General features: G+C 41.7%; 1 long non-coding RNA gene across 11 annotated transcripts; it reads left to right on the top strand.

The window, feature by feature from the left end:
• The first annotated feature begins 3632 nt into the window (after positions 1 to 3632).
• Positions 3633 to 8432, top strand: LOC126987554 (uncharacterized). Of its 11 annotated transcripts, none has more exons than XR_007741013.1 (4): positions 3633 to 4214; positions 4883 to 5148; positions 5347 to 6791; positions 6884 to 8432. It is a non-coding gene; the product is annotated as an uncharacterized LOC126987554 (long non-coding RNA). The 11 variants fall into 11 exon arrangements; XR_007741010.1 differs by having other exon boundaries at positions 5347 to 6699; positions 6792 to 8432; XR_007741001.1 differs by having other exon boundaries at positions 5347 to 6331; positions 6424 to 8432.
• The last annotated feature ends 1124 nt before the right edge of the window (positions 8433 to 9556 follow it).

The following is a 9556-nucleotide window of genomic DNA, read 5'->3' on the forward strand; positions in this document are numbered from 1 at the left end:
CTTCTTTTTTTATTCAGCCTTGCTTAACCTCTTCACTACGGCCGGGCCAAAACAGCGGCGTATCCGGGATCGCCACACACGCCAAAATGTCGCTATTGAATATAACAAGTTTTCAGCCATAAACTCAACACAATCATCATGTATTATATATGAAAACATGCAGAATTAAATGGTGCACTAACATAAATTAATTGATGATTTTGAGATGTAAGCATAAATATAGAGATAAAATAACTCGTATATTGGCTAAAGCGAGGCAGGACACAGTGTGCATGTCCTCGGATATGGTACGGGGCACACAAGGACGCAGTATAGGTGGTGTTACTGGTATTATACAAGCCTGTGTTTGCCTGTCAGGGATGTGTCAAGTTTGGTGTGAGTGCTGGACCTCGTGCTGCCAAAGACTAGTCTGTCTTGACGTGGCCCAAACACTGACTAGTCTGTCTTGAAGTGGCCCAAACACTGACTAGTCTGTCTTGAAGTGGCCCAAACACTGACTAGTCTGTCTTGAAGTGGCCCAGACACTGACTAGTCTGTCTTGAAGTGGCCCAGACACTGACTAGTCTGTCTTGAAGTGGCCCAAACACTGACTAGTCTGTCTTGAAGTGGCCCAGACACTGACTAGTCTGTCTTGAAGTGGCCCAGACACTGACTAGTCTGTCTTGAAGTGGCCCAGACACTGACTAGTCTGTCTTGAAGTGGCCCAAACACTGACTAGTCTGTCTTGAAGTGGCCCAGACACTGACTAGTCTGTCTTGACGTGGCCCAAACACTGACTAGTCTGTCTTGAAGTGGCCCAAACACTGACTAGTCTGTCTTGAAGTGGCCCAAACACTGACTAGTCTGTCTTGATGTGGCCCAGACACTGACTAGTCTGTCTTGACAATGACAATGAAAAACACTAAGAGAATCCTAATGTAACTTCCTAGTTTTCTCCAAATTCTGATAGCTCTGGTTTTATGCTCAGGATGAAGTTTCAGTCCCCCTTCTGAGTCTGCCTTTTAACCCCTGGACTGTGGATTTCCTATCAGAAGACATCACCAAGCTACAGGAATGGAACAAAAAGTGGCTGCTACAATTCAATGAAGAAAAATGTAAAGTCCTGCACCTTGGGAGGGGATATCCAGCACACCAATACCACATGGGAAACACTCCACTATCCACCACAGAGGCAGAGAAAGACCTGGGACTATATGTTACCAGGCTACCAGTGAAGGGATATCCAGCACACCAATACCACAAGGGAAACACTCCACTATCCACCACAGAGGCAGAGAAAGACCTGGGACTATATGTTACCAGGCTACCAGTGAAGGGATATCCAGCACACCAATACCACAAGGGAAACACTCCACTATCCACCACAGAGGCAGAGAAAGACCTGGGAGTGTATGTTACCAGGCTACCAGTGAAGGGATATCCAGCACACCAATACCACATGGGAAACACTCCACTATCCACCACAGAGGCAGAGAAAGACCTGGGAGTGTATGTTACCAGGCTACCAGTGAAGGGATATCCAGCACACCAATACCACATGGGAAACACTCCACTATCCACCACAGAGGCAGAGAAAGACCTGGGAGTGTATATTACCAGGCTACCAGTGAAGGGATATCCAGCACACCAATACCACATGGGAAACACTCCACTATCCACCACAGAGGCAGAGAAAGACCTGGGAGTATATGTCACCAGGCTACCAGTGAAGGGATATCCATCAAGTAAGGGGATATCGATCAAGTAAGGGGGCTTCGTGGTGCAGTGGTTAGCACACTCGGCTCACAATCGAGAGAGCCTGGGTTCAATTCCCGGGCGGAGTGGAAAAATTTGGGAGGCTTTTCCGATACCCTACGTAGCCCCTGTCCACCCAGCAGTGAATGGGTACCAGGTATTAATCGGGGGTTGTGTCCCGTCTCCTGGGGTCTGTTCCCTTCTCCTATAATTCCTTCCCCTTCTGTCTCTCTCCGGCATATGACCACAGATGTTGCGCCCACTAAACCAAACTTTCCAACTGTTCCCTTCTCCTATAATTCCTTCCCCTTCTGTCTCTCTCCGGCATATGACCACAGATGTTGCGCCCACTAAACCAAACTTTCCAACTGTTCCCTTCTCCTATAATTCCTTCCCCTTCTGTCTCTCTCAACCAAACTTTCCAACTGTTCCCTTCTCCTATAATTCCTTCCCCTTCTGTCTCTCTCCAGCATATGACCACAGATGTTGCGCCCACTAAACCAAACTTTCCAACTGTTCCCTTCTCCTATAATTCCTTCCCTTCTGTCTCTCTCCGCATATGACCACAGATGTTGCATACTAAACCAAACTTTCCAACTGTTCCCTTCTCCTATAATTCCTTCCCTTCTGTCTCTCTCCGCATATGACCACAGATGTTGCATGACTAAACCAAACTTTCCAACTGTTCCCTTCTCCTATAATTCCTTCCCCTTCTGTCTCTCTCCGGCATATGACCACAGATGTTGCGCCCACTAAACCAAACTTTCCAACTGTTCCCTTCTCCTATAATTCCTTCCCCTTCTGTCTCTCTCCGGCATATGACCACAGATGTTGCGCCCACTAAACAAAACTTTCCAACTTTTTCTATCAAGTAATAAGTAACCCAGAAGTATATAACCATCCATGTAATGCCAGTCTGGTACCAACCTTACGTTACTAATAGACTCTCTACGGCTGTCACGTCCGTCAGGTATAACCAACCCACGGAAGGTCGCTCTTGCCCATCAACTCCTGTCAATGTCTCACTCTGCCTCCAGTCCTCTGCAGGCATTAACCCGGTAGCAGCGGGGATCATGTTTCTTAATGGTCCCTCTAAGCGAGAAAAATGAGAAAAAATCATCACTCACACAAACCATTTCATAATATATATCAAAGCATTTGTGATCAGATTATGTATCATCTATTTTTGGGGGTTAAAATCATGGCACAAATTTGGCCCGTCGCTGCTACACGGTAAAGCCACAAATTTGGCCCGTCGCTGCTACACGGTAAAGCCACAAATTTGGCCCGTCGCTGCTACACAGTAAAGCCACAAATTTGGCCCGTCGCTGCTACACGGTCAACATATCCGTCTGAAAGGAAATTTTGATTCATGACAAGGTGATCAAATCCAGGCCCCAAAATTCAAAATGTATGATGTTCGGAGAAACGTGGAAGTTCTTTGCAAGGTTGATGTACTACCTTTGTGTGTGTGTGTGTGTGTGTGTGTGAGTGTGGACGAGTATGTACAGGCATATGAATCCATGTATATGCAAGCTTGTATTAGTTGTTAGTGTTCGTGATAGTGTGTATATAATCTACTAAGTGTACAGTGTCTCCTAGGTAATGTTCTCTTTCTTTTGCTTGCTTCCCCGGGCACTTGACACAAAAGCCTGATGCTATAGGGTAGGAGAGAGAGAGAGAGAGAGAGAGAGAGCAAAAACTGAAGCAAAACAACAAAACACAACGGAAAATCAAAATGAGAGAGAGAGAGAGAGAGAGAGAGAGAGAGAGAAAAAAAAGAAAACGAAGTAAAACAAGAAAAAAGAAAGGAAAATCAAAATGAGAGAGAGAGAGAGAGAGAGAGAGAGAGAGAGAGAGAGAGAGAGACAAACCAGAAGAAACACAATAAAAAAGAAAGGAAAATCAAAATGAGAGAGAGAGAGAGAGAGAGAGAGAGAGAGAGAGAGAGAGAGAGAGAGAGAGGAAAACATGAAGCAAAACAAGAAAAAAGAAAGGAAAATCAAAATGAGAGAGAGAGAGAGAGAGAGAGAGAGAGAGAGAGAGAGAGAGAGAGAGAGAGAGTTAATTTGAGTGTAGACATTTTAGAACTGTTTTCATCGAGCAGTTGCCTTGTTTCTATGTCGCTAACTCGAGATTTCTAACTAACGATGATGGTGATGTTGATGATGATGAGGTAGGTCGACTCCAAACATCGCTGCCAGTTGACGGTATAAAGCACATCAAATTTTTCGATATCTGACCCACAAATACACGAAAAAGACCCGATACTTTACGGTTACAACACAAACATCAACCGAGCATCATTTACGTGTTCATAGGTGACGGTTTTAAGCTAGACATCGGTGAATCAATCCGCTCATGACCACAATCTGGCACCATTAACTCGACACTTTTTATGGTAAAGGAGGCAGCTCGAGGGTAAGATAAAATGACTTAAAAATGCCCCAGTAATCATTGATGCCATTAAGAAAGTTGAGGTGAGTTTGCCGCCCTAAAATGACTTAAAAATGCCCCAGTAATCATTGATGCCATTAAGAAAGTTGAGATGAGTTTGCCACCCTAAAATGACTTAAAAATACCCCACTAATCATTGATGCCATTAAGAAAGACATGAGTTTGCTGCCCTAAAATGACTTAAAAATGCCCCAGTAATCATTGATGCCATTAAGAAAGTTGAGATGAGTTTGCCACCCTAAAATGACTTAAAAATACCCCACTAATCATTGATGCCATTAAGAAAGACATGAGTTTGCCACCCTAAAATGACTTAAAAATGCCCCAGTAATCATTGATGCCATTAAGAAAGTTGAGATGAGTTTGCCACCCTAAAATGACTTAAAAATACCCCACTAATCATTGATGCCATTAAGAAAGACATGAGTTTGCTGCCCTAAAATGACTTAAAAATGCCCCAGTAATCATTGATGCCATTAAGAAAGTTGAGATGAGTTTGCCACCCTAAAATGACTTAAAAATGCCCCACTAATCATTGATGCCATTAAGAAAGACATGAGTTTGCCACCCTAAAATGACTTAAAAATGCTCCAGTAATCATTGATGCCATTAAGAAAGTTGAGATGAGTTTGCTGCCCTAAAATGACTTAAAAATGCCCCACCAATCATTGATCCCATTAAGAAAGTAGAGATGAGTTTGCTGCCCTAAAATGACTTAAAAATGCCCCACTAATCATTGATCCCATTAAGAAAGTAGAGATGAGTTTGCCGCCCTAAAATGACTTAAAAATGCCCCAGTAATCATTGATCCCATTAAGAGAGTTGAGATGAGTTTGCCGCCCTAAAATGACTTAAAAATGCCCCACTAATCATTGATCCCATTAAGAAAGTTGAGATGAGTTTGCTGCCCTAAAATGACTTAAAAATGCCCCACTAATCATTGATCCCATTAAGAAAGTAGAGATGAGTTTGCCGCCCTAAAATGACTTAAAAATGCCCCACTAATCATTGATCCCATTAAGAAAGTAGAGATGAGTTTGCCACCCTAAAATGACTTAAAAATGCCCCAGTAATCATTGATGCCATTAAGAAAGACATGAGTTTGCTGCCCTAAAATGACTTAAAAATGCCCCAGTAATCATTGATCCCATTAAGAAAGACATGAGTTTGCTGCCCTAAAATGACTTAAAAATGCCCCACTAATCATTGATGCCATTAAGAAAGTTGAGATGAGTTTGCCACCCTAAAATGACTTAAAAATGCCCCACTAATCATTGATCCCATTAAGAAAGACATGAGTTTGCTGCCCTAAAATGACTTAAAAATGCCCCACTAATCATTGATCCCATTAAGAAAGTTGAGATGAGTTTGCCACCCTAAAATGACTTAAAAATGCCCCAGTAATCATTGATGCCATTAAGAAAGACATGAGTTTGCTGCCCTAAAATGACTTAAAAATGCCCCAGTAATCATTGATCCCATTAAGAAAGACATGAGTTTGCTGCCCTAAAATGACTTAAAAATGCCCCAGTAATCATTGATGCCATTAAGAAAGACATGAGTTTGCTGCCCTAAAATGACTTAAAAATGCCCCACTAATCATTGATCCCATTAAGAAAGTAGAGATGAGTTTGCTGCCCTAAAATGACTTAAAAATGCCCCACTAATCATTGATCCCATTAAGAAAGTTGAGATGAGTTTGCTGCCCTAAAATGACTTAAAAATGCCCCACTAATCATTGATCCCATTAAGAAAGTTGAGATGAGTTTGCCGCCCTAAAATGACTTAAAAATGCCCCACTAATCATTGATCCCATTAAGAAAGACATGAGTTTGCTGCCCTAAAATGACTTAAAAATGCCCCAGTAATCATTGATGCCATTAAGAAAGTTGAGATGAGTTTGCCGCCCTAAAATGACTTAAAAATGCCCCTCTAATCATTGATCCCATTAAGAAAGTAGACATGAGTTTGCTGCCCTAAAATGACTTAAAAATGCCGCACTAATCATTGATCCCATTAAGAGAGTTGAGATGAGTTTTCCCCCTAAAATGATATAAAACTTGCCTACTTACGTATTCTTAAAAACCTTTGGAGCTATTACGTCAGAGGAAGGATTTTTAAGTGTAACATCGGCAATCAGGTCATCTGTTGGAGGGGTTGAAAAGCATCTATAAGCCCATTGGAAGTATTATGTTTGGGAGATGAATTTAACTATACCACATCGACAATCAGGTCATCTGTTGGAGGGGTCAAAAAGCATCTATAAGCCCATTGGAAGTATGATGTTTGAGAGATGAATTTAACCATACCACATCGACAATCAGGTCATCTGTTGGAGGGGTTGAAAAGCATCTATAAGCCCATTGGAAGTATTATGTTTGAGAGATGAATTTAACCATACCACATCGGCAATCAGGTCATCTGTTGGAGGGGTCAAAAAGCTTCTATAAGCCCATTGGAAGTATTATGTTTGAGAGATGAATTTAACCATACCACATCGGCAATCAGGTCATCTGTTGGAGGGGTCAAAAAGCATCTATAAACTCATTGGAAGTATTATGTTTGAGAGATGAATTTAACCATACCACATCGGCAATCAGGTCATCTGTTGGAGGGGTCAAAAAGCATCTATAAGCCCATTGGAAGTATTATGTTTGAGAGATGAATTTAACCATACCACATCGGCAATCAGGTCATCTGTTGGAGGGGTCAAAAAGCTTCTATAAACCCAATGAAGTCAAGTATCTGGAATCAATTAAAGACTAAAACCTAGGCATTCTAAATCTCATTGAAATATTAAGCCTGAGGTAATAATGAAAGCATAACACATAGGCAACCAGTTCACTTGTTACAAGGTGTCAAATGCCTTGCCAAACCCCATCATCATCAGTGGTCATTATAATCATGGATCTACAATACAGTTTTTCCACTCTGGTCTATATCTATAAGCCATCTTTATCCATCAGTATTAATCCATCCATCACTGTACCTCTATACCTCTATCTTTACCTGTCTCTGTATGGTCCCAGCTAAGTTAGTCCAAATGTCTGATTCCAATGTTACTAAATTTTGATGTGGCCACACACACACTGCCTTCCCTCCCCCGCTCCTTGACATCGGCCCCACTGACCCTGCTGCATCTTTTATAGTTTGTGTATAAGTAATAGTGTTTTGTCTCTTTCCATTTGAGAAGTCAGATTCATGATTGCAATGAATAACGGGCGTGTGATTTTTACCTTGAACGCTGTAAAAATTGTTCCCCTTATGAGCGCCATGGACGTTTCTTCTGGTCACTCCTCACTGAAAGGAAGGAAACAAAACATTATTGGTGCAAACACTGTGCGGGATGTGTCGAGGTTGTGGTGGACAGCGGGAGGAAGGAGAAATAGTTTTGTACAGCATGGATGGCAGCAGGATTCATTTCGGAGAAGAAAAAATATATGCTCGAAATTCCTTACGTTTGTGGCACAACTTGACTTAAAATCACCTTGAGCCCAAGTGAATTTTAGGCCTACAATTTAAGTCTGTAAGTAAAGCGCAAAGCTCGCCAAATATTTCTGCAGCCTGCCAACCTGACTGATTAAAAGTTCTCCAATCATTCTTTGTGTTTTGAAAAATTTTAATCTTTGCCTAAACTTCAGAGACATTTAGGCATGAAACTCAAGGACTCACTGTATATACATATTTTTCCTTTCTTTCTACTTCATCTGTCCTTTTTTATACTGATGGCAGGCTGTGTGTACTTATTTAAGTGCTGTACACTCTATGAGGAACTGCAGTAAAGCTCGCCATGACTAATAAAGTGTACATGGCGACAGTATTGTGTCCCGGACCCTGGCGCCACAACACCCCGCTCTGTACTGCCTAAACTGTGGCACTTGTATATTGAGTCAGTAAAGTTGTTCACAGGTCAGGAGGTGAGGTGTTGCTGGACCATCAACATCCTTTGGTCAGAACACTCACAAGCTTTTTGTTATTCATATGGAATTTTGGTGGCTGTATATTGTTTTATTATTATTGTTATTCTTTTAATCCTTACCTCAAGTACTGCCGCATCGCCACAACATTGATGAGTCTTCTGGGAGTACTTGTGTGGAGCGATGATGCTTTTCAGATCCCTATATTGGTTTGATCAAGTCCGTCATGACTTTTCGTTCCCCGTTCCTCTGTTACAGCCAACGCTTGTACGCCTAATGATTAAATTGAAATGCTCTTGTTAAGGGGCATTATTGATTGAAGTACATCTTGTTTTATTGTCCACAATGCACTCACTTCTCAAAAATGACATGAAATCCTCAACACTGATCAGGCTTGTATTATGACATTTTGCCGCCCAAGAACACATATTTGACAAGGCTTTCCTAGGAGTTGTGGGCATATCCAGGAGTAGTTTCTTGACCCTGGTGGTAGTTTGACCCTTCTTCTGTACTGTGAACCTAAAGAAACACTCATTAGATTAACCTAACCTAACCTAATTAGGCTCGTATTATGACATTTCGCTGCCCAAGAACACATATTTGACAAGGCTTTCCTAGGAGTTGTGGGCATTTCCAGGAGTAATTCCATGACCCTGGTGTTAGTTTGACCCTTCTTCTGTACCGTGAACCTAAAGAATCACTCATTAGATTAACCTAACCTAACCTAATTAGGCTCGTATTATGACATTTCGCTGCCCAAGAACACATATTTGACAAGGCTTTCCTAGGAGTTGTGGGCATATCCAGGAGTAATTCCATGACCCTGGTGGTAGTGTGACCCTTCTTCTGTACCATGAACCTAAGGAAACACATATTTGACAAGGCTTTCCTAGGAGTTGTGGGCATATCCAGGAGTAATTTCTTGACCCTGGTGGTAGTTTGACCCTTCTTCTGTACCATGAACCTAAGGAAACACATATTTGACAAGGCTTTCCTAGGAGTTGTGGGCATTTCCAGGAGTAATTTCATGACCCTGGTGGTAGTGTGACCCTTCTTCTGTACCATGAACCTAAGGAAACACATATTTGACAAGGCTTTCCTAGGAGTTGTGGGCATTTCCAGGAGTAATTTCTTGACCCTGGTGGTAGTGTGACCCTTCTTCTGTACCGTGAACCTGAAGAAACACTCATTAGAACCCGACTGACCCTCTCTTTGACCTTTAGAAATAGCTGATGTGAGAATTGAACTTGTCATAATACCAACCTATTATAAAAAAAAGAATAAATAAATAAATAAATTGTAACGTTCTAAATGTGTAATATATAATCATTCACTCACTTGCATTCCTCACTCATTACACATTTGGACCGTTACAAAATAAATAAAAAAAAAAGTATCTTTTCCATTATCTATGTCTGTGTGTCTGGTGCCCCGACCCCTCACAGACA

The sequence above is a fragment of the Eriocheir sinensis genome, chromosome 6, assembly GCF_024679095.1.
Source record: "Eriocheir sinensis breed Jianghai 21 chromosome 6, ASM2467909v1, whole genome shotgun sequence".
In the NCBI taxonomy this organism is placed as follows: domain Eukaryota; kingdom Metazoa; phylum Arthropoda; class Malacostraca; order Decapoda; family Varunidae; genus Eriocheir; species Eriocheir sinensis.